This window comes from Lynx rufus, unplaced genomic scaffold, assembly GCF_022079265.1.
Source record: "Lynx rufus isolate CCGP_SWC_20201006 ecotype Redwood Valley unplaced genomic scaffold, mLynRuf1.p SCAF_2, whole genome shotgun sequence".
Lineage (NCBI taxonomy): Eukaryota > Metazoa > Chordata > Mammalia > Carnivora > Felidae > Lynx > Lynx rufus.
The window spans coordinates 99,621,483-99,648,258 of record NW_025814834.1 but is presented as its reverse complement, the minus strand read 5'-3'; the positions used below and the strand labels follow the sequence as shown (position 1 = coordinate 99,648,258).

The window sequence follows — 26,776 nt, the reverse complement described above, 5'->3', positions numbered from 1 at the left end:
TCTATTAATGTGGTATATCACATTTCTTGATTTTCATGTATTACACCACCAAGGGATTCCAGCGGAAAGTCCCCTTGATCTTGGTGTATGAGCCTTTTAATATGCTGTTGAGTTTGGTTTGCTAGTATTTTGCTGACAATTTTTACATCTATCTTCATCAAGATATTGGCCTAGAGCTTTCTTTTCTTGTAGTGTCCTTATTTGGCATCTATATCCGGTTATGCTACCCTTATAAAATGAGGTTAGGAGTGTTTACTCCTCTTTAAATTTTGGAAGAGTTTGAAAATGATTGAGGTTAATTTTCTTTAAATGTTTGGTAGAATGTACCAGTAAAACTATCTGGTCCTGAGTTTTTCTTTGTTGGGAGGTTTTTGATTTACTAATTCAATCTCCTTACTAACAATTAGTTTGTTCAAAATTTCTAGTTAAGACTCAGTCTTGGAAGATTGTGTGTTTGGGACTTTATCCATTTCTTTTAGGTGATCCAATTTGTTGGTGTACAATTGTTCATGGTAGTCTCTTACGATCCTTTGTATTTCTGTGGTATCATTTGTAACGTCTCCTCTTTCATTTCCAATTTGAGTCACCTTTTTTTTCTTTGTTACTGTTGCTAACGATTTGTCAAATTTGTTATTTACAAAAATCAGGAATTCATTTTGTTGATCTTTACTATTGTTTTCTGGTCTAATTTCACCTATTCCTACTCTGATGTTTGTTTCTTTTTCTTCCATCTGCTAACTTTGAGCCACTTTGTTCATCTATTTTTATTTCCTTGAGGTGTAAAACTAGATTGTTTATTCATTATCTGTTTTCTTAGTTTAGGTGGTTATGTAACATGCCCCTTTTATGTAAACGTCCCTCTTAGCATTGTGTTTGCTGCATCCCATTAGTTCGGTATATTATATTTCTATTTTCATTGCCTGAAGATAAACTTTAATTTCCTACTTAATTTCTTCCTTGACCTATTGGTTGTTCAGTAGGGTACTGTTTAATTCCACATATTTGTGAATTTTCTAGTGTCGTCCTGTTACTGATTTCTCGCATCAGACCATTGTGGTTTGAAAAGATACTTGGTATGATTTCAATATTCTTACATTTGCTAAGGCTTGTTTTGTGACCTTACATACTATGTATCTAGAGAATGTTCCATGTATGCTTGGGAAGAATGTGCATTCTGCTGCTATTGGGTAGAATATTCTGTATATGTCTGTTAGGTCCATTTGATCTAATTAGAGTTCAAATCCATTATTTTCTTATTGATTTTGTGACCACATGATCTATTGTTGAAAATGGGGTATTGAAATTCCCCACTATTTTGTCTTGTTGTCTATTTCTCCTTTCAGATCTGTTAGCATGTGCATAACAGTTTTAGGTCCTCCAATATTAGGTGCATATATATTTACAGTTGTGTTATCCTCTTGACATATTGATCTGTTTATAATTCTATAATAACCTTTTTGTCCCCTGTTACAGTCTACTTTTAAGTTTATAGCAACTTCAGTTTGATTGTGTACAAACTCTAAACTTTTACTGCCTTCCCCACATTTAAAATTTTTTATATCAGTATTTCCTTTTTTATTGTCTATCCATTACCAAATCACTGTAGCTATAATTATTTTACTACTCTTGTCTTTTTAATATTTATATGAGAGTTAAGTAACCAACACATCACCATTTATAATATTGGAATATTATGAATCTGACTATATGCTTACCTTTACCAGTGTGTGTGTGTGTGTGTGTGTGTGTGTGTGTGTGTATGTATGTATATGTATTTTTTTCCTTTGACTGGATGATTTCAAATGACCTATCTTCTAGTTCACTGTTTTTGTCCCCCCCTTGGTTAAAAATTGCTGTTGAAGCTCTCTGCTGTTTTTTTGTTGTTGTTGTTGTTTTTTTGTTTTTTTTCAGTTCAATCATTGTATTCTTTAACTTTGGGATCTCCATTTTCTTTTTTTAATGCTTCCTATTATTTCACTGAACTTCTAATTTTATTTATGAATTGTTTTTATAATATCATTTAGTTATCATTATGTATTATAGTTCACTAACTTTAAGAGAATTACTAAGAATTCTTTGTCAGACAGTTCATAGATTTCCATTTCTTTAGGACAAGTCATTGGACTTTTATTAGTTTTCTTTTCTTTTTCTTTCTTCCTTTCTTCCTTCCTAAGTAGGCTCCATGCCCAACGTGAGGCTTGAACTCACAACCCTGAGATCAAGAGTCACATGCTCTACAAACTGAGCCCATCAGAAGCCCCTTTGTTTCCTTTGTTGGTATTTATTCCTTGATTATTCATGATCCTTGTGTCCTTGGGTTGTTGTCTATGCATTTGTTAAAGTAGGCACCTCTTCAGTCTCTACACAGTGGGTTCAAGAGGTAAAGCCCTTCATTAGTCCACCCAGAGATTTGAGGTGAGCCATCTGTTGGCATCCGTGGGTGGGCTTTTGCTAAAGTTATTGTCTGGATAGGCCTGGTGCATGGGTACATGATGGGGGTCTGGGTTCATTGGACAGGCCTGGCACCCAAGTCTGTGGTAATGGGCCTATTATCTATGTGTACATGGGTAAACCTAGATCTTGAATCCAGAGAAGCTATCTATATACCAAGGGCCACTCAGATGGACCTAACATCTGGGCATGCACAGGTCATTCTAGTACCAGGACGGGTCAGGAGCCTAATTTTCTAAGAGCCTTGTGGAAGCTGGGACAATGGAGACCAGTCTAACACAAGTGCAATCCTAAAGCCTGGGTCATGGAATAAGCCTGTAAACTGAGAACTGGGTGACTAACCTGAAGGTTGGGTCTATAGGGGTCTGGCACAGTGGCAGGCTGGGAGCCTGTGTCTGTGGGAGCCAGAATGTAGGGCCATGGAGAATGCAGGGTCTGGTCCTGTGGAGGGTCAGGAGCCTATATCTGAGGGAGTCAGTGAAATCCAGGACCATAAGGCCTGGCCTATTGTTGGAGAATGCCTGGAGTTTGGAGCTGCAGTAGTTGCTGTAACACTGATTCTGGCCAGGAACCTAAGTCCATGGGGCTGATTGCACGCCTGTGGTTACTGCCTACAGCTATGGGAGCTGAAAGGCCATGAGATGTATCAGGATTGGATTTACCCCAGGAGGGGTCTGATGCTGGCTGGGGCTGCTGGAGCTAGTTGATACCTGGCTGGGCAAGGGATCTGGGTTTGTGGAATCCTACCAAGAGCCTGATGTCTTAAAAGCTGTTAGAGGCCATGCAAGGGACCTGGGGCCACAAGAGCTGGCAGACAACTGGGTGAGCCTAGAACCTACGTTTGGAACAGCCCATAGGGAAACACCTAAGGCATCTGTAGTTGACCTAGTGCTTGTGCAGGCTGGCTCTGTGGTTTGCAGTGAAGCTGGACACTCATTTCACTCTCCTTTTCCCACAGGGAAGGTGTCTCTCTCCATGATGGGTAGCCAGGCTTGGGAGAGAGGTAATGGGGGGCAATGTGAATCTATTTTTCCTGCCTTCCTCACTGAAGCTTTTCTTAATTCTGTGCTTCACATAGGTGCTATATTCTCTCAGCTGGTATTTTTAGCTCTTATGAAGGTGTTTTTATGTGTGGATAGTGTTCAAATAAATGTTCTGGGGAGCGGGGTGGGGGCAAACACTAGAAATAACATTGCTGTCATTTTGCAGACATCACTCCCTACTTTTTTTGGGTTTTGTTTGTTTGTTTGTTTTCTCTCTTTTATGCTTTTGCACTTCTATGAGCCTTCATAGATATTTGTTGAAGAAACTTAGAGCTAAGATTTGGGATATTCTGAGTTCAAATAAAAGCTTTCTAATAAAATTATATAAAAATCACTCTTTTCCCACAGAGACAATGGAGACAGTTTAAAAAGGTGGCAGAAAAGCAAGATGTGTGTATATCTGTGAGATATGATATTTAGGGGAAAAAAAAGGTGCTGTGTTTAGCAGTGACAGCCTCAATCTCAATATGCCTTAAAATGGTCATTAATAAAATTAGGCCAATCACACCAACTTTTCAAAACTTTTCTTAGAGAAAGTTCTAGAGCTTTTCTTAGTGAAGCTGTTGGAAATGAGGGAAAAGTGTTTGAAGTGGTTTTGCATTTCAATCAAGATAAAGGAGCAGATACAAGTACTTCATTTCCCAAAGTACACAGACCTGCCCTGGGTAGCTTCCACTGTTGCTATTATTTCTAACTGTATTTTTTTTTTGCAGCAACCACAGTTGCATACCCCTCCAAAGCCACAAGAGAAGAAAGCCATGAAATACTTTTCTGGACCAGATCTCTGACCCTATCTCATTCTCACTCTCTTGCTCCTGCTGCCATAAAGAAGTCCCAGCTTGTGGAAGCTTCTCTAATAGCACACAGGACTTTCACAATTTGGACATACAGAATGTTGGCATTTCACTGGTGTTGAATACTAATTTACCCATAGAAACCATATTTGAAATAGCAAGCTACTACCCTTCATTAATATAATCACAGAAGTTTTGAGAGAGGACTTTGCTAGCCAATATGGGAATGAGATACCTTATAGCACGTTTGCCGAAGTCAAGCCTTTCTTAGTTGCCAGTAACTACCAAATACAGTTTTGGAAAATAAACTGTTATTAGGTTGGCATTCATAGCAGTTTTTTTTTCCTGGAAATTTCTCTAAGACCCTAAGAAGAGTGAATATAAATATTCTGAGAGCTGTGATTATCATCACCCTACCCCATGGACTCATAGTTGTCTCCACTGTTCATACTGTTTGATTCCCTATCCTGTATATGCCCCACAGATACATCTCCATCCCATTTTTCTCCCTTCCCTCTAGACCTTTCTGCTCATAGATCTTGTATGTAGTCCAAGAGTCCAAACTCTTCTATGAGTTTCTCTCCTCAACACAAACTTTAAATTTTAACCTGTCACAAAAAGGAAGATCTGTGTCCCAGTTAAAGATTTATGGTACATAAGCTGTGCAGCAAATTCACTTATTTAAAGTGAAAAGTCTGTCTCACTAAAGTTGGACATTATATATCTATTTTACAAAAGAATTAAACAATGCACACTGCCTGCAAAATCAGACCTTGCCAGGAAGGTGCCTAAGAAAAAGATCTGGATCATGGGATATATTCTAACATGAGCAAGTATTGCATCCAAGGACAATGAGCAGACAGTGAACAGGAAGAAAAAAAATCTAGTGGCTTTGGGAAATACTTAAATACTGAATTCAAAGGTCAAAAGACTATCCTTCTGTTATTCTTTCAACGTTTGATCAGCTAGTGAACATACTTGTTTACTGTCTGGTAACTCACCCGTTGCAAAAATTCAATAAATACAAGATAATCATAGTAATACACAACAGCTATAATCACCATCATTCAGGACTGCTGTATCATTTTTATGAAGCTATTCATTCACCACAGCACCCTTCCTGACCCCAGAGATTTACTGTTCCTCTCCTGGAACCAGATTGACCTTTTTCATGTCAACTAGGCACTTCTTAAGGAAAAAAAGTAAAGTTCCTTTTCTTTGATGATTTGTCCATGGACCTGAATTCTCCTTCTTCTGTAAAGCTTGTTTTAAAAAAAAATGTGTAACTCAAAAGTTGTGCAGTAACTTCTTTCTAAACTCTCAGATCATATCATATAACAACTTGGCTTAAAAACACCAACAAGGCGCGACTGGGTGGCTCAGTCAGTTGAGTGACTGACTTCGGCTCAGGTCATGATCTCACCGTCTGTGAGTTTGAGCCCCGTGTCAGGCTCTGTGCTGACAGCTCAGAGCCTGGAGCCTGCTTCGGATTCTGTGTCTCCCTCTCTCTCTTCCCCTCCCCTGCTCATGCTCTGTTTCTCTCTTTGTCAAAAATAAATAAACATTAAAAAAAAATTTAAAAAACCAACAAAATTTTTTAAGATACTTTTTAGTGTGGCAGGCAATGATTTGACATCAGACTTCACTTTCAACCTCATTTGTCTTAACTTCTCTTTTGAAGCAGCTTACTTACTGAAAATAAGCCACATTTTCCATGTTTGCTGCTCACTGGCTACTATTACTTTGTCTAAGAAGTTTTCTCTTCTTGGAATGCACCATATTTCCCCCTAGATTTTTAAATGCTACCTATTATTGAGGTCCAGCTACAACATCATTATTTACAAAGCTTTTTCTGATCACTTCATATAGACCTAATCAGTTTGAAGTCCCCTGATCATTCACTTCTTTTTCTTTTTCCTTTTTAAATTTATTTACTCTGAGAGAGCATGCACGCATGAGCAGAAGAGAGGCAGAGGGAGAAGTAGAGAGAGAATCCTAAGCAGGCTCTGTGCTCTCAGCTCAACATGGGGCTTGATCTCACAAACTGTGAGATCATGACCTGAGCCCAAATTAAAAGTCAGATGGTTACTACCCAGTAAATGGGTGCTCCCTGTTCACTTCTTTTAATATTTCATTTTTTTCTTAATATTTATTTTTGAGAGAGAGAGAGAGAGAGAGAGAGAAGGAGTATGTGAGCGTGCAAGCAGGTGAGGGGCAAAAAGAGAGAGAGAGAGAGAGAGAGAGAGAGAGAGAGAATCCCAAGCAGGTCTCCTCACAGTCAGTGCAGAGCCCCATGCAGGGCTCGAACTCACAAACAGTGAGGTCATGACCTGAGCCAAAGTCAGACACTTAACCAACTGATCCACTCAGGCACTCCATGCTTTTTACTTCTTACAGTGTATATCAAAACATTAATTAAATAGGAAAGACACACTGTGAGATTCATCTGTATCACTACAGTGCCATTGTACCTGGAAACACTAATTAAAAAATATATATACACCTCCATGCTGATCGCAGCATTATTTCCAATAGTCAAGACATGGAAACAACGCAAATGTCCATCAATGAATAAAGAAAATGTGGCAAAGATATATACAGTGGAATATTATTCAGCCATAAAAAAGTGAAATCTTGCCATTTGTGACATAATGGATTGACTGTAAGGGCATTATATGGAATGAGTAAGTCAGACAGAAAACTATGAATCCTGTATGAGTTCACTCGTAGGATTAAAACAAAACAAAACAAAACAAAAACAAAAACCAAGCTCACGTGTACAGAGAACAGACTGGTGGTTGTCTGAGGTGGGGTATGGGTAAAAGAGGCAAAGGAGATTAAAAGGCACAAATTTCCCTGTTATAAAATGTCATGGGGATGTGATATGATATACAGAATGGTGACTTTAATTAATAATCCTGTATTTACTGTATTGCATATTTAAAACTAACTAGGAGAGTAGATCTTAAAAGTTCTCATCACAAGAAAAAAATTGTAAACTGTGGTGAGACATGTTAACAGGACTTACTGTTGTGATCATTTTGCAACATATACAAATATCGAATTGTTATTTGCCTGCAATTAATACAATGTTATGTCAATTACACCGTAACAAAAACAAAAAGAAATAAAGAGAAACTAATACTAGTGCAAAATTCAGTTTTAAAACCTTATAAGATACATCTGAAATATAAAAAAAAAGTTTTTAGTATTTTTTTAATGTTTTATTTTTATTTCTGAGAGAGAGACAGAGCACAAGTGGGGGAGGGGCAGAGAGAGGGAGACACAGAATTCGAAGCAGGCTCCAGGCCCTGAGCTGTCAGCACAGAGCCCGATGACGGGCTCAAACTCAGGAACTGCGAGATCATGACCTGTGCCAAAGTCAGATGCTTAACTGACTGAGCCATCCAGGTGCCCCTCATTAAGAAACTTTTAAAACTGTCATGAGAATCATTCCATTATTCCTATTATGACTGAGTTTTACAAGAGAAAAAACTTACCATGTATTAATATGGCAAGTATTCCTATTCCATCACAGAACTTTTAGAACTCTGTGAAATAAAATCTGAAAGCGGAGGTAAAGAGAGAGGGTCTTGCGATACAGATGGGAGGAAATAGCATATACAGATGATACTGAAAGACATAGGTTTGAACTGCATGGAACCACTTATGCATGGACTTTGTTTCATTAAATATAGGCATAGCACTGTAAATGTATTTTTCTATTCCTTATAATTTTGTTATTAACATTTTCTTTTCTCTAGCTGCCTTTACTGTAAGAATCCCGTATATGATTCATAAACCTACAAAATATGGTTAATTGACTGATTATGTTATTGATAAGGCTACCCGTCAATAGTACGCTATTAGTAGGTAAATTTTTGCCAAGTTGAAAGTTATGCTCAGATTTTCAACTGTGCAGAGGTCAGTGCCCCAAACCCTGTTGTTCAAAGATCAACTTGCTATAAAATCTATGCTAATACTTTATTTTAATCCCACTAAAATGTATTCAGAGTTGTCACAATGAAAGGTTTAAATACACAGCTATGCAAGATTTTATATTTATCACTCCAGCTTTTAAATACAATGCATTCTCATGGGGCGCCTGGGTGGCACAGTCGGTTAAGCATCCGACTTCAGCCAGGTCACGATCTCGCGGTCCGTGAGTTCGAGCCCCGCATCGGGCTCTGGGCTGATGGCTCGGAGCCTGGAGCCTGTTTCCGATTCTGTGTCTCCCTCTCTCTCTGCCCCTCCCCCGTTCATGCTCTGTCTCTCTCTGTCCCAAAAATAAATAAAAACGTTGAAAAAAAATTAAAAAAAAAATACAATGCATTCTCTCTCACACTATCATTTTACAAGTTGTTCACAACTATTACTTTGAATCATTAAGAAATATTTATACCACCAGGCCAAACAATTTGCCACATACAAAAGTGTTTTAATTATGTAAGCTATTTGTTATGGCTTTAAATTCTAACTTCTCCATTGCAATTCTTTTTTTTTTTTTAACGTTTATTTATTTTTGAGACAGAGAGAGACAGAGCATGAACAGGGGAGGGGCAGAGAGAGAGGGGGACACAGAATCTGAAACAGGCTCCAGGCCCAGCTGTCAGCACAGAGCCCGACGCGGGGCTCTAACTCACGGACCGTGAGATTGTGACCTGAGCCTAAGTCGGACGCTCAACCGACTGAGCCACCCAGGCTCCCTCCATTGCAATTCTTATAATGCTAGACACATTCTTTTAAAGTTTATTTATTTATTTGTTTGTCTACTTATTGAGAGACAGAGAGAGAGAGACAGAGAGAATGCAAGCAGGGGAGGGGTAGAGACAGAGGGAGAGAGAGAGAATCCAAAGCAGGCTCCTAATTGTCAGTGCTGAATCCAATGCAGGGCTCAAACTCATAAACCATGAGATCGTGACCACAGCAGAAACCAAGAGGCAGACACTTAACCGACTGAGCCACCTAGGCATCCCCAGAGACACTTTTTCTTTTTTTTTTCCAGAAACATTTTTATATTACTTTCATATTGGCAAAAAAAAAAAAAAAATTTCTATCAATATGGCTTAATTTATAGCAATTGTGGAAGTGATTTTAAAAGACCTGTGTATCATACTGGACATTCATATATATAACTAATATAGTTATTTACATATTGATAGATTGACAAGGCTTTATTTTCAGTTTTGATACCATTAGCAATAATCACGCCTCAGATAAACCTCATTTGCTACGATACTGCCACTGCGCAAAGCTTCAGTTCTGATACTAAAGCACATAAAAATAAATTCACAGAATTATTTTTTAATATCAAATGGGCTTTTAATCTATTTATTGTATGGCATTCAGTTTCTTACTTCAAAATGCCACTTTCGATAGATTAGTAAGGAGCCAACACATTAAAGACTTGAATCTTAAAATATTTTCTTAAAACTAATTTTGAATTTCAAAATAATAAGACAGATACTATAAGTAGTAAACCAAACTCGAGTATTATCTTGATCCATAGATTATCCACTTTAGCCAACACATTTAACTACTTTTTGCACAAATCCTCATCCAGCCAAGCATAGCTATTGTTCAAAAACACCACCTAATATTTTTCTTACTGCCCACAAGCATTCTCTGGTGACTACGAGGAGAGAAGTAGGTAAAGAAAAAAAATAAGAAGGGAAAAAAGAAGAGAGGTCAACATTTGAGCTAATAGATTTTTTTATATAAATTTGGATAAATCAAATACTTGATGGTGGCATGGGTTATGGCCTTTTAACTTACGTATATTGTTTTCCATAGCTGCCATTTAACTAAGTCAAAGATTATGATGAGATTTTTCACTCATCTTCTGTTATCAAAACGTAACTCTTTACCAGGTGACCAGTTTTACAGTTTCTGTTACTATAGTACATATAAAAAAATATATAATTACATGAAAATCTGAGGAAATAAAAATATATTTTTTGCTAAACCTTACTTTTTTTATGTTGTTTTGTTTTAACCTAAGCATAGTTTTATTTTCAGACTTTAACAGAACTACCAGGCTTTATAAGTTTAGTCACTAAGATGTTCTATCACTAGGATTAATGTGTGTAATTGATCTTATACCAAAACTGGTACTAAAAATAGGAGGCTGCCACTATTGTAATAGAAATAGTTGTCACCTGCTTAGCAATAAGGCATTCTGGTGCCAAGAAACTAATACTAAAGGCTGTCAAGATGATTTTCCATATATTACTAAGGCAAAACATTGGTAAAAACTCTTACCTGCAGTAAATTGGAAGTCAAAATATATGCCCAGTAGTTAGTACAACACAAAAAAACATTACGTACATACACACACACTCTCATATGTGTATGCATGCATATATATATGAATATACGTATGTATATATGTATTATAATTTATGTGAAAAACAGTAAGTCCATGTGAAGCTATAGAAACGTCACCAAATACCATTAAGGATTTACATAATAAATATTAATAATAATTTTCTATTAAATATTGTCCCTTCAAGTTTGTCTTACGTGTCTTACTTTCTTTTAACTGTTTAAAATTATACATCCATGTGTTGTCTACCTCATAGTAGTCCCTGGGATAGTAATAACAGTCAATGAGCCTCATAATTTCAAAGGAATCTCTTGTGAATATATTAAAATTTTTATGACAACTTTAGGACCAGAACTTCCCTGCTTTCAAGATAAAATTTGAGGCACAGAAGGATTAGCTGATCTGATGGAAGTCGAACAGTTAACAGATAGATGAAATGTAAGTCAGGACAGTCCTATTCCAAAATATCAAGTGTTCCTATATAATAGGAAACCAAATAAGTCTAATGAAAAGTCAGTGAAGCTGGAAGTGGCTTGGCTGATGGCAGAAGGCTAGCTTGGATATACCTTTCATTATGGTGCCAGGACTACAGAATTCACAGGACAAACATCACCAGTGCTGATGGGGAGGAGAGGGAGTTCAATGAGCTCTTGCTGATTCACTGCTAATCACAATATCTAAGAACATATTTATGAGTAACTGTATTACTATTTTATATCAATAATCTGCACAAAGCAAGATTCTGAGGATGTCAGATGAGGTGGGTTGTGTTCTTTCAATAAAAAGAAAAAAGACAGTGGAAATTTGCAGCTACCAAGGATAATCAAAATATTAAAATCTAGCAAAATGTTTAAATATGCAGTTCATAAAAAGTCTTAGAGATACTAGAAAAACTGCTCATTTTAGCTCATTTGCTATGAAAAGTTGTTACTATCATTATGTTCTCTGTTGTATCATAATAAGCTTTAAAGATAGAGAAGCAATCTGGTATTTAGCTCAGGATTTTCTAGTTATTAGCTATATTACTGAAGGTTAAATTGTAGTTATTTCGGCTCTATTCATACATAAGATTTTTGTGAAAATTGCATTTGAGTCCATAGGGAGTAGTCAGTAAAGACCTTAGCTTCACAGTAGGAAGGCAGGAAAGTTTTATTATTATTGTGGTGGCTGTGGGACATCTCAATCGGTTAAGCATCAGACTCCTGATTTCAGGTCAGGTCATGAACTCAGGGTTCCTGAGTTGGAACTCCATGCTGGGCTCTGTGCTGACAGTGTGAAGCCTGTTTGGGATTCTCTGTCTCCCCACACCCCCACCCCCCATCTCTCTGCCCCACCCTCACTCATTCACTATCTCTTTCTTTAAAAAATACATAAATGAACTTAAATTATTGTGGTGGTTGTTGCTAGATGCTATACATTAAGGGGTTGTGAGGGAAACAATGAGATTTTTATTTTGAACTCAAGTTGTTCAAGTAAAATCCTAAAATCAAGAATATAGATGTAATGCGCTTTCCTAAAATTCTTAACTCATTATAACACTAAGATGTTACTGTTGTTTTTGTTAATAGGGAAAGCTAACTTAATCTACCTTCCATGACAATGGATATCCAATGAGTTGACCAGCTTATTCTGCATAACACCTAATAAGTGCCTGATGCAAATCAACCTATCTCTTACAGATTCAAGTTAAAAATTCAAAACTTACTTTTCAATCATCAGAGTAGAAGAGTCATTGGATGGGAGAAGGCCAGAATGGCACAATGGTTTCAATTTTGATGTCACTCACAACTGATTGCTGATGGGTGGCTTACGTGCTGTTTATGAAGGATTCCACTGGAAAGACTGCTATGATCTGTTAGTAAAGTCTGCCGTAGAAATGAGAGCAAATGAGAGCCCCTGACACTTGCTTAGGGAGTTATTACTAATACAAACACGTTGCCTGGAAATAAGAGGACCAGGGAAATCACTTGGTTGAAGGATTAGCTGATCCTCTTCATTATTCATCTTCCTCTTCATTATTACTAAACAACTACAAGATTCTGACCAGATGTCTGAAAAGGTATCTACTATTAACTAGCAAAGGGCACCTGCACACTAGCACACACCCAGAGGATATTCTTGAGAACGTGGGTTGAAAGCTCTACCAGCATGTTAGATCAGTAAGAAACTTCTTGAATCTTTTTAATTGTATTTGTAAAAAAAAATGATAATATTTATCTCAAAATACTGTTTTGAGGATTTAACAAGAATGTTTAGCATCGTGTCAGGCAAATACACTTGATAGACCTTTACAACTGTCATCACGGACACTGACAAAGAACTTTGAGAGTGTGTGTGTATAAAAGGGGGAACGCATATAGGTTTTGTTTTGGTTGTTTTTGTGTGTGTGTGTGTGTACTCCTTTGCCAAGAGAAAAGCTTTAATTTTAGTTTTGAGATAAGGAATGATAGTTGGCGCTTAGCAATTTAAACAATTCAGTGAGAAACTACCCATGAGACCAAACCAAGCACTGACAAAGCCATCCCACAAAATGTACTTCTTGGGGTCACAGCATTACATTTCAACTTTAGGATAAACTGGGGCACTCAGAAACTGGCATCCTATCCTTGGCTTTGAAATAATCAAGTAAGGCAACTTGATGTTAAAATGGAATTGCAATGCTTTAAATGAGTCTGTACCAGACAGTATCCCTCCATCTATGGATTCTTGCTTTTGCAAATTGGAAACCAGAGACCCACACCCCAATAACTCAAATGATAAATACTTAAAGAATGATTGAGGCAAAGTCTTTATTACTATTTTTCCTGTCCAGATCATTACGTCTACTCTCCTTCACTCTTGGTATCCAGAGGGTTTTATGTGCCCCTGTGAACCATTTTCCAGCCCATATTATTCTTACAAAGAGAAGTCTGTTTTCTGAACTTCCCCTTGCACAGGGGTTTTCTGGAGCAATTTGCCTTTCCCTGTGGATATCTGAGAGGTCACACTGAGAATAAAATTAGCAAGTATACAATAAAAGCTAACAAAAAAAAAAGAAAGTTGAAAAGAAAAACCTAAGCATTTTCATGTTAAATGAGAGAGAGGTAGAGAAAGGCTAATAGAGTTTAAAGATCATGTTCTCATCCCAGAGAAAGCCTAAATCTACCCTTCAAGGCAATAGGGAGATGCCAGTTTAAACTTCAGAGCAAGAGCTGACTTTTATGTCAAGGTCATATTTCCAGGATGAGCAACTTCTAGAATCAAGAAAGCCCTGGCAGAAGTAAAAAGACTACTAAAATACAAGGGTGCATGAGTGAGTTCGTGTACTGTCTAGGGTCTGATAAAGATCTGAAATAGTGCTTACTCTGTACGAGTAAGAGTGGGTAATTTATTCATTTATATGTTTCAAAAATAGTTCCAGAGTATACATTATTGTCACATTCAGGGAAAACAATAAAATTGTATTAATAAACATAAGTACACATACACACACCCAGCCACCCACCAATCAAAGTGGCCATGATGAGCACATGCCATGACATACCGCTGCTCTTTTCCTTGCTCTAAATGTTCCCCAGTAGTGCAGGGATCACAGCAGAGAAAACTACTGCAGATTAAGATTCTAAAATTTTCAGGGCAAATTTTACAAAGGTCCAGCTGTTGATCTGAGAATCCATTGTATCAGGGAGAGAAAGGCCAACATGTTTATTAGTCTTTACCTTCTACAGCCTTGTTTTATAAGCTATGGAACTTGATCCATTCAAAGGTTATCTAATCAGGTTAGTGGGTCATGAAATAAATGTCTGGAAAACTGATAGGAATGAATGAACTGATAAGAATGAATGAAAACTGATAGAAACCAAAATTATAGTGCAGGGTATGTAGTACAGAAAAGTATTAGTTTTTTATTATTTATTTATTTTGAGAGAGAGAGAGAGAGAGGGAGAGGAAGAGAGAGAGAGAGAGAGAGAAAGAGAACTTGTGCACAAGGGTGCATGCATGTGGAGGAGGGGCAGAGAGAGAGGGAGAGAGAGAGAATCTCAAGCAGGCTCCACACTGTGAGCTCAGAGTCCTACACAGGGCTCAGTCTCACAAACTGTGAGATCACGGCCTGAGCTGTAATCAAGAATTGTATGCTTAGCTGACTGAGCCACTCAGGCCCCCTAGGAAAGTATTAGGTTTAAAAAAAATTATTTCAGAGGTCTGTGTGCATAGAAGACAGGGATAGAGGCAGATAATTTAATTATGATGCATAATGCATTTCCTACTTTGGCCCAGAGATAAAAATGATAAATACTGATCTGGATAATAAAGCTGAGGAATGACTGAATTTGGAAAAAAAAAAAAAACAAACAAACCAGCCATTTCTCCAACTCCATCCCATCACTAGAATTCAACCCTTGCTTTAAGGTTGAAGTAACATGAAAGCATTTCCCCCATTCCTTTCACTAAACTTCTTACTGATTTGTGGATTACCTTACATCTCATGTCTGAAATTTTGTTTCAAAGCCACCTGTTACCGTTGTGGCAGGAGAAGGATCAAGAGAGAGACAGAAGAACAAAGACAGGGTATATGTGTGTGGGGTAGAGAAAAGGAGAGCCTGTGTTCCCACATTGGGTGTGGAAAGATATATGAGTTTTGCCTGAGTCAGAGGATGCTATAGAAGTTACGTGGAGATTAGGATCCTATGCACACCCACAAGAGGGTTGCAAACTGGGGAAAGGTTCCCATCTGTGGCAGGCTCTGCTGGGACTTGCTCTTGGCAGAAACAGTCTCTATGCCAGGAAACCCTAGAGGGGATGCCCAAAGTCTCTAAGAGCTATCAAATGTACTGTCAGAGGGAACTCACATTGAAATGTTCCCTATAAAATAGAACACCAGAAGGGAAAGTAGGGAACAGAGGAAGCGGGTGGGGAAATAACAGACTTCGGCAACCCAAAAGATGCCTATGCAGTCAGGTCTAGCCTGTACTGGGTTGGAAGGGACAGAACTAAGAATCATATTCGGGGCTGTATCTTTAGATGACGTCCTAGAAGCAGGTCTTTTAAAAATGAGATTCTTTATATAACAAAATGTGCCTGAAATATGGAATCAGACCGGTTTCTTTCAGAAAGCACAGTGGAAGCAGTTACTGGAGAAAATAATACCACCTGTCTAACTGCAGTTGAATTGCACATAGACAAATGTCACACACACACACAAGCACATACACACACGTGGTCTAACACAATTATAACCCTTGATCTTGTTTGGAAGATCACCTTTGATTTTGTATTACAGAATAAATTCTTTCATTGTAAGCCTTTAAGATATGTCAAGATAGTCATATCTTACTGCCTTTGCCATTTTAAGTTCATTAAAAAAAAAAAAAAAAAAAAGTTAGGGGCGCCTGGGTGGCGCAGTCGGTTAAGCGTCCGACTTCAGCCAGGTCACGATCTCGCGGTCCGTGAGTTCGAGCCCCGCGTCAGGCTCTGGGCTGATGGCTCAGAGCCTGGAGCCTGTTTCCGATTCTGTGTCTCCCTCTCTCTCTGCCCCTCCTCCGTTCATGCTCTGTCTCTCTCTGTCCCAAAAATAAATTAAAAAAAAGTTGAAAAAAAAATTTAAAAAAAAAAAGGTAATTTACAGCCAATATTAAGATGATCATGGACACTTTCAATAAAGTTAGTAAGTGTCTCTATTTATGACCCAGCTCTAGTCCCTAACAGCTAGTGTAACAAATTAAGTTACTTAACTTTTTTGGGTCTCAAATTGCTCTGTATTTAAAATGGAGTTAAGAAACCTACATCTCAGTGTGGTTGTTCTAAGGATATCCAATGATATATGCATAACATTCTTAATAAGGCTGGTACACATTAACTACTGAACCAGCAGCTGTTATTATGATTATTGGGAAATATTAATGCTGTACAGATTAAGAGCTCAAAATGAGTGTATTCACTGAATTCAATATGCATTTTAGGGAGCTTGTCATGTGCAGTGATTATGAAAAGGAATAAAATTGGCTCATTTGCCTTGTGTGAGGATACAGTAGAAAATACACTCACAATGTCAGAATTTCTTTCATAACAGTGGCCACATGACCATTGTACACATGTGCAGAGGAGGAAGAGAATATATAACACTGGGGAAGCCATAAAAGGCTTCAGGGAGTCTGTGAAATCAAACCTGGGTATTGAATTATGTGCAAACTCAAAGCAAAGGGTCAGTTGATACATCATCAGCAAAATAATCAGAAAAGGGACAACATGACACTTTTGGGGATGAGCCTGCCATATAAGTACCCACAGATTAACTCAAGTGCCTTCGTCCCTAGACTCAACATATTATGTATATTCATAGCTCATAAAAAGCTCTGTTGCTGTTGTTTTTCTAAATAAAAAATGCAAGCCAAGAAAACTTCTATTAAGAGTAACTATGTTAAGTCAAGTCTTCAAGAGCTGAAACCACACTTTTAATATTGCCTCCCAAAGGTAAGGAGTTCAGTGGTGCTGAAGTAAAGGGACACAGGCTAGAAAGTTGGGCCAGGGTTCTTTAATACTAAGGCAGAAAGTGTGACTCTGTCCAATGAGTGCCAATGACACTGATTTAGGACAACAACAACAAAAATAGATTAGGCATTACAAAGACTGTGTCCACCAAAGCATTTTCTCTTGATTAGGCAGAGTGAGAAAGACTGGAAGGGCCCATGCGGATGCACACGTAGGACTCTAAGGCCTGCAACTTTAGTGAGCATGAAAATCATACACAAAATTTGTACAAATCTAAAGGTCCTGTCCATATGAGCTTGGGCTTCTGTGTGCATTAACTCTCCAGATGACGCTTACAGCCACCAAAGTATGAGAACCACTGGTCTGACAAGAGGTAGGGTGGGAATGACCTACAGTAATGGCTCTGGGGGTATGAGGAGAGAGCAAGAGGAGAATTACAGAAAAAAAAGTGAACCAAGAGGCCAGATTTACTTAATATGTCTCTACTTCTTGAATGAAAGAGTTTGTTCCAAACAAAAATACAGAACATTATATCTGGTGATTTTCATTGTATCTTAGTGATGCAATAAGGAATAGGAAAAGTTCATCAGAACTGAGAGTTGGAGCTCTTATAACCTTGGAACTCTTCTGTTCACTAACTACTCAAGAGAGAGGTTTTGTTTTGTCTTTTGTTTTTTGTTTGTTTTTGTTTTTTTTCCAGAAGAATGAGGTGTTTTATTAGGCTCTTTTCTAAACTCCCTTCTAGTTCTAAATCAACATATAACTTGTAATAAAACTTAAATATTAATATGAATTGCAGTATAAATGAGGTACTTGAAATTCTTCATGGGAATATGTGAGGAGTAATAACAACAAAAATATTAGAAATATGTGTGTCATAGGACAGGCAAACTCATTTGTAAGTAGAAAGCATGTTACTATATTTTCACATAGATTTAATAAAGGTAAAAAATATGCATTCTTGTTTTAAGCTACTGAGTTTAGAGTTACTTCTCTGTAATTTTTCAATGTTTCTTTATTTATTTTATCTATCTATCTATCTATCTATCTATCTATCTATCTATCATCTATTTATTTCTCATGAACCATAAGATCATGACCTGAGCCGAAATCACCACCCAGGTGCCCCACTTTTCTGTATTTCATAAACTTAGATTGCTAATTATATGCAAGTAATTTATTTTTTAGTCTACACACCCATGCAACTTTTCTACTGCAGAATTTTAAATGTCTCAGTTTTAATTCTACTTGAAACACGGTTGTATATAGGCTAATAAAAGTAGAGAACTCCCAGGAAGTGAGTTCAAATAATAAATTACAGTTTTCATCCTTTTTTTTTAATGTTTGGAATACTGAATCATCTTTCTCATCCCACACTCCATAGCGTCAGCTTGCTTCTCCCAACTCAGTTAATTAAATTTTAACTAATTTTCATCTCACTTTTAAAACTTTCAGGTTAAGTCATTAGTTCTCAATCCTTGAGTCTGAGTGTACAGACATTAGAGATTGAAATAAGTACTCATTGTATTTCTTTTCCAGCAAACCATAAGCAGTGTTAGAGCACTGCAGAGTTTTCTCCTCATAGTCTTTATATGTCTATAGTTTCACATTTTTTACATTTTGATACCAAAAATGTATCCCCCAAAAAGTACAACCAATAAAGTGTTACCAGACCTTGAGGATTTCAACATAATCTCTTCTAATATGATTCATTTTTCATTAAATGTAATACTAAAATGTAAATGTTTACAATAATATAATAAGTTTATAAAGCTCCCTCTTTCCAGAGACTAAAACAATGAGAGTTTATTAGAAAAATCCTTAAAAAAAAGTACACAAAATTATATTTAGAATGCTGATAGAATGGTAAGTGCTCATGATAGGAACACTACCTACAAAAAAACAAAACAAAACAAAACAAAACAAAACAAAACAAAAAACATAAAATGGCTGAGGAAATTGTGGTATATCCATACACTGGGATGCTATTCAGCACCAAAACTAAAGGACTATTGATACATACAACACCATGAATGAAAATCAAATGCATTATATTAAGTAAAGAAGCCTATGTATTGTATGATTTTATTTTTATGACAACCTGGAAAGGGCAAAACTATAGACAAAAACATGTCAGTTCCTATGAAGAACTGATAATCAAGGAAGGTGACCAAAGAGGGCCCACACAGAGTTTTGGGGAACTCTTCTATATTTTAATTGTGATATGCATCTGACAAACGTGAGAACTGTTCACTATCAGGAATGAACTTTGCTGTATGTAAATTACATCTCAATAAACTTGACAAAAGGAAAAAAGTTTGAATTCCAAATGGAAGAATCAGCAAATTTCTTTACTGCAAGAGAATTATTTCTAAATGATTTCATGTGCTCTGAAACCTAACCTCACTCTGGTAAATAATTTTTTGCCAAAAATTGTTTTCTGCTAAAAATCATCTGTACTGAAATGAAAAATACAATTTAATTCCTTAAATTCCTAGAATCTTACATCTTCACATAACTCAGATTATCCAGAACATATTTTATGTAACTTGAGAAAAAGGATGTCTATCATACTTCAGATAGAACTTTAAACAACAATTTAAAATTTAATCTTTAGAAGATCAATCCCATCCACCTGTTTTGACGGCATAATAAAGCAAGATGTAGAGTTTCCCCGCATTCAGAGAATATAAGAATGTCCTGGGAACATGGCTATTTATATGGAGTTTCCAACTTTTAATATAAATATGAAATGTGCTTTGCTATCCATAGTCAATATTTATGTGTTCTGGTTTGGTGATTTCTTGTTATGTTTTGACTTACTTGAAATTTGTAGTTCTATAGACAGGAACACATCCATTATGCCACATGGATAGCTTAAACTATTACAATTGGCTATACAAAGGTAACTCCATTAACAAGCAAAATCTGAGGTCCAATTAAGTAATTTCAAACAGCAACTTTTGCTCTGAAATCAATTTCCTCCTCCAAGATATTTAATTAAATTGTGCTTACTCTAACCACTATTGGAAATACTAAATTGATACAACAGTTATAAGTAATCAAAATGAGCATTTTAATAAACTCTGTTAGAGATAGAAGTGTTCAGTGAAGTTCATTTGAAAAGCATTAAGTATTTCATAGCCAAATACGATTACTTAACACAATATTACATTGACATTTTGAAGATTTTGTTCATGCTTGTTAAGTTTTGTTTTGCTATGGGAGAGTGACAGTATATTTTAAAGTATTAAATTTAAAAATATGGGTTTACTATGTCTGATATTATTTTCATGAAAATATAGTAGAGAACCACATGATGACTAAGTGGCAGCTTTTCTGACTCAAAACAGAAACAGAAGGTCTCATTGCCTTCCTTTTCTCACAGTGTCTTTGCAGAAATGTGTCAAATGCAACATAACAGCTTGGCATATATTCACACATATATACAACTCACAAAGATATATATCTAGAGCTGTTAAGTAATTAAGTTTCTTAGTAAAGAATGCACCAAATAGTGCATGATAAACACACTGTGACAGAAAATACTACTTAGTGAGTCTAGCTCACCCACTACCAGAATTTGCTCACTTCATCATGACAACTAAATCTGCACACCAGCAAATGACAACAGCATTCTAAGTGACAGGATGCTTATCATATACACTCTGTCAAAGAGTAAGTGAAACTGAATGCAAGCTTTGTTGATGAGTTCTGCCAACAGCTTGCATTGCTGTCAGGTGACATATTTGACAGAGAGAGTTTGGATGGAGATGATACTATCAGAGAGTCAGAGGAAATGGTCATCAGCCAAGTGGAACATGTACTGCAAAAGAATGAGATAAGAAAAGCCTCTTAAATCCAGACATGAAACCCTGGGTCCATTCTTGAACTCTCACCTTTACCCTTTGCAGGATGTACAATGATATTTATTCTATCATTATAAGTTTTAACTTTTTTCCTTAATATTTTTTAAACTTCATTTACCTAGATGAAATATATAAATTCCTGAAAACATTCATTCTTTCTTCAGAAAGAAATATAAAATCAGAGCGGACCAATTACTAGCAAGGAGATTGAATCAGTAATTAAAAATATCCCAACAATGAGAAGACCAGGACCAAATGGCTTCACTGGTGAATTGCAGCAAACATTTAAAGAAGACTTAATACCAAAACTTCTCAAACTCTCCCATGAAAAATAAGAGGAGGGAATATTTCCAAACTCATTTTATGAGGCCAGTATTACCGTGATATCAAGCAGATAAGGACACTACAAGGAAAGAAAACCACAAGCCAACATCCCTAATGAGCACAGATGCAAAATTCTCACAAAAATATTCAAACAATATTGGATATTACATTAAAAGGATCATATACAATGATCAAGTGGGATTAATTTCTGGGATGCAAGGATGGTTCAACATATGAAAATCAATAAATGTGATACACCACATTAACAAAAGATAAAAATCATGTGGTCACCTCAACAGATACAGAAAAAATATTTGATGAAATTCAACATCACTTTGTGATAAAGACACTAAAACAAATTGGGTATAGAAGAAACATACCTCTATACAATAAAGCCCATAAATGACAAGCCCACAAATCGGCATCATACTCAAGGGTGAAAATTGAAAACTTTTCCTCTAAGATTCAGAAAAAGACAAAGATTCCTACTCTTGCCACTTTTATTCAAAATAGTCCTGGAAACCATAGCCAGAGCAAGTAAACCAAGAAAAATAAATAAAAGGCATTCAAAACAGAAGGAATAAGTATAATTTTTTGTTACAGGTGATATGACATTGCATGTAGAAAATGCTAAAAACTCCACCAAAAAATTGTTAGACTAATAAATGAATTCAGAAAAGTTGCCTGATACAAAATTAACAAACAAAATACATTTACATTTCTTCTTTTTGACATGTCTATTTAGTTAGAGAGAGTAAGAGAGAATGAATTAGGGAGGGGCAGAGAGAGAAGGAAAGAGAATCCCAAGCAGGTTCCATGCTCAGCATACAGCCTGACGCAGGGCTCAATCTCATGACTGTGAGTTAATGACCTGAGCCAAAATCAAGAGTCAGACACTCAACCAACTGAGCCATCCAGGTACCCCCATTTACCTTTCTGTGCACTAACAATGAACAAACAAAAACAGAAATTGGAAAAAGAATCCCATTTACAATAGCATCAAATATAATACAATGTTTACAATAACTTTAACCAAACAGGAAAATCTGTACACTGAAAATCACAAGGCATTGATGAGAGAATTGAAGAAGACACAAATAAGTGGAAAGATATTCCATGCTCAAGAACTGGAAGAACCAATGTTAAAAATACTGGGGCACCTGGCTGACTTAGTTGGCAGAGCATGTGACTCTTAATTTCATGATCATGAGTTGAGCCCCATGTTGGGTGGGGAACCTACTTAAAAATAATGTCTGTACTACCTAAAACAATCAAGAGGTTCAATGCAAGCTCTATCAAAATTTTGATGGCATTTTTTTTTACAGAAATAAAAAAACAACTGTCCTAAGGTTTGAGTGAAAGCAAAAAAGACCACAAATACCCAAAGCAATATTGATAAAGAACAAAGCTGGAAGCGTCACACTTCCTAATTTCAAACTATATTACAAGCTATGATAATCATAATAGTATGCTATGGGGAGTCTGGGAGGCTCAGTCAGTTAAGCATCTGTCCCTTTTGACTCAGCTCATGATCGTGCAGTTCATGAGTTCCAGCCCTGCATGTGGCTCCACATTGACAATAAATAAACTTTCAAAAAACAAAAAATAGTATGCTAGACACAAAAATCGATAGAAAAGAAATAGCACAAAAAGAACCCATGTATTTATGCTCAATTAATTTTCAACAAAGGAGCTGAAAATATACAATAGGAAAAGTATAGTCTCTTCAATGAATTGTGTTAGGAAAACACAAGAGCCACAAGCAAAAAAATGAAAATGGACCACCATCTTATACCATACACAACAACAACTCTTAATGGATTGAAAACCTGAACATAAAGCCTGAAACCTAAAACTCCTGGAAGAAAACAAATGAGTTACAAGACCTTGATACCGGTCTTGGCAATGAATTTTTAGATTTGATAACAAAAGCGAAGGCAACAAAAGCAAAAACAAACAAGGGGGCCTACATCAAATTAAAAATCTTCTGCCTAGAAAAGGAAACCATCAACAAAACAATGTCCCATTCCTGTGGAATGATGGGGGAATTTGCAAACCACATAATTTAACAAGGGGCTAATTTCCAAGACACATAGGTAACTCATACAACTCAGTAACAACAATAAAAACACCAATTTTAAAAAGGGGCAAAAGATCTGAGTACCCATTTTTCCAAAGACATTCAAATGGCAAGCGAGCACATAACATGGTACTCAACATCACTAATCATCAGGAAAATGCAAATCAAAACTGCAGTGAGTTATCACCTCATGGCTTTTAGGGTATTTATTATGAAAAAGCCAGGATATAACAAATTCTGGCAAGGATATGGAAAAAGGGAACCCTTGTCCACTGTTGGTGGTAATGTAAACTGGTACAGTCACTACAAGAAATTAAAAATAGAGCTACCACTTGATCCAGCAATCCCACTTGTGGGTATATAACCAAAGAAACTAAATCCTTGTTTCAAAGAGACATCTTTATATCTCTTCATATCCCCTTTTATATCACAAAGGCCAAAGTATAGAAACAACCTCAGTGTTCATCTATGGATGAGTGGATAAACAAAAGGTGGCAAATATATACAATGGAATACTATACAACCTTAAAAAAGAAGAAAATCCTTCCATTTGCAACAACACAGATGGAACCTAGAGGCCTTATTCTGAATGAAATAAGTCAAATAGAGAAAGACAAACATTGAATAGTACCACTTACACATGAAATCTGAAAAATAAAGTTGAATGCAGAGAAACAGTAGAATGCTGGTTGTCAATGGCTGTGGAGTGGGGGAAATAAGGAGGGGTTGGTAAAAAAAAAGAGATGCAAACTTTCAGTTTAGGATGAATAATTTCTGAGGATCTAATGTATAACATGGTGACTACAGTCGATAACACACTATTATATAATTAAAATTTTCTAAGAGGGGAGAACTTAGGTGTACCAAAACCAAACAAAAAAGGTAACTATGAAGCAGTGGATGTGTTAATTAATACACAGATGTTTCTCCTCCATGAAAGGATGGAGGTAAGGAATTCTTTCACAATGTATTCATATGTCAAATCATTTTGTTACACACTTCAAATATATTACAATATTATATAATTATATAATATAATACAATATATTTATTTGTTCTCTATATCTTAATAAGGCTGAATAAAGTTATTTAATTTTGATCCACAGAAAACAATGTATTGATTACATTTTTAAGTTTTTTTTCTATTTTTTTTTTTTTTTTTGAGACAGAGAGCATGCACACTCATGAGCAGGGGAGGGGCAGAGAGAGAGGCAAGAGAGAATCCCAAGCAGACTCCGTACTGTCACCACAAACTCCAACCTGGGGGTTGATCCCACAAACTGTGAGATCATGACCTGAGCAGAAATCAAAAGTCAGACACTTAACCGACTGAGCCACCCAAGCGCCCTGATATGCTGATTACTTTTTTAAAACTAGGGGAGGCAAACAAGGGATGGGCTAAATGGGGGATGGGCATTAAGGAAGGCACTTGTGATGCGCATTGGGTGCTGTATGTAAGTGATGAATCACTAAATTCTACTTCTGAAACCAACATTGCCCTGTATGTTAAGTAACTAGAATTTAAATGAAAACTTGACACAAAAAGTAAATAAATAAAAATAGACACAGGTAAAGAAAAAAAGTATATAGAATACTTATACCGGCTGAGAAACAATTACTCTTAATATTTGATTTACATGTATCTGTATCCATTAATATATTTCCCTAGGTAATTTCATTTAAGTCCACAGTTTCAACTGTCAACTATCCACAGCTGAGTCACCAATTTACATCTCTACTCCAATTATTACTATCAAGTTCCAGCTCTATATATTCATCTGCTTTGGTTTCAACATTTATATATTTCAAAAGCACTCAGCAAGATGAAAATCAACCACCTGGACCAATCAACCACTTGGTCCTTGTTCAGGGTCACCCATCTTAGGGAAGGGTCTCTCCTTCCATACAGTTGATCAGTCAAAATCTGATGCCTCTGTTTTTTTTAAGTTTATTTATTTTGAGAAAGAGAGAGAGAGAGAGAGAGAGAGAGAGAGAGAGAGAGAGAGAGAAAGAGAAAGAGAAAGAGAGAGAGAGAGAGAGAGAAGAGAGAGACGAAGAGAGAGCGGGGAGAGAATCCCAGGCCGGCTCTGCACTGTCAGTGCAGACCTCAATGCGGGGCTTGAACTCACAAACCATGAGATCATGACCGGAGCCAAAATTAAGAGTCAGACTCTTAACTAACTAAGCCACCAGGCACCCCATCATAAATCTGAGACCCCTTTAACACCTTCCTCACACTTCTCTGCAACAAATCAATCACAAAGATGATCTAATTTGCTTGTTACCCATTTCATCTTTTCTCCATTTTTACTGTCCTCTCTCTGGTTCAAGCTATCATGATCTCTTTCCTGCATTGTAACTTGTAACTGATCTCGCTGTAGTCTTTCTTGCTTCTCTTAAAAACTCCTTACCACAAACATCAGAGGAATGTATGTAAATGCCAACAGGCTGATGGTTTTACCTTATTTTTAGGATGAAATTTAATGTCTGGAATCTCATAAATTGACCTACGGTCTGTCTTAAAAGTGAATATAACACAGTGAATAAGACTCAATCTGGATGCAAAGCCCAGCCCTGCCAGGACTGTGTAATCAGGGGTAAATTTTTAATTTTAGTGTTGTTATCTGTAGAAATGAAAATAGCCGTATCTACCTCATCTACCTCAAAAGTTTCTGAGAGTATTTTATGTAATAACTGTGTAATGCTTAATACAGAGGAAATATTTAATGTTTGCTGAGAAATCTCTCATAATTCCTTTTTTTCCAGTTCAACATCTCCCACAATCACTGTTATTCTCTAACCTCTAGCCACCTATGCCTATTTCCGTTTCTAGGTTTTAAAAAAAGCCATATAACCTTTTTTTTTTCTTTCTTGACCTCCCCCATATTCTTAATCCGTGAATGCACACAGTTAGTTCTTAAGTCTCCCATCCTAGAGATTGTAGGAAGGCCAATTAGAGCAGATACCATTTTTGCATACTTTGCTAAGACCACACTTATTTTTACAGTGCTTCACAGTTGTAACTTCACATTCATTCATATGCATATTTACTTGATTGAGGTTTTTCATGTAACAGGTCATAAACCCAAAGGGGGCTAAAGTCATGCTAGTTTTGGATCACCATTGGCATTTTAGCACCCATAATACTACCCAATTCATAATAGGAGCTGAATAACTGTTTCCTGAATAAATTAAAAATGTGATTTTCAGCTTTTATATTAATGGATACAATTCTGCAATATCATTTTAATGGTTTCATTAATGTCCCAAAGTATTTATATGGCATGATTTATTAAAGAACGTATTTTGATGAGAGTGAAAGTTTGCTTCCAAATTCCGTGCTAAATACTGATGTGATAAACATTCTGGAAGCATCTCTGTGCACATTATTAACCACTTTTGTAGAAAATGATTTCTACAAT

General features: G+C 36.5%; 1 protein-coding gene and 1 pseudogene across 1 annotated transcript in view; both read right to left on the bottom strand.

Moving 5' to 3' along the window:
• Window positions 1–26,776, bottom strand: part of DPP10 (dipeptidyl peptidase like 10) — a 649,764-nt gene that overhangs the window by 564,718 nt on the left and 58,270 nt on the right. The window lies entirely within an intron of this gene.
• Window positions 9,389–9,544, bottom strand: LOC124516675 (uncharacterized; annotated as a pseudogene).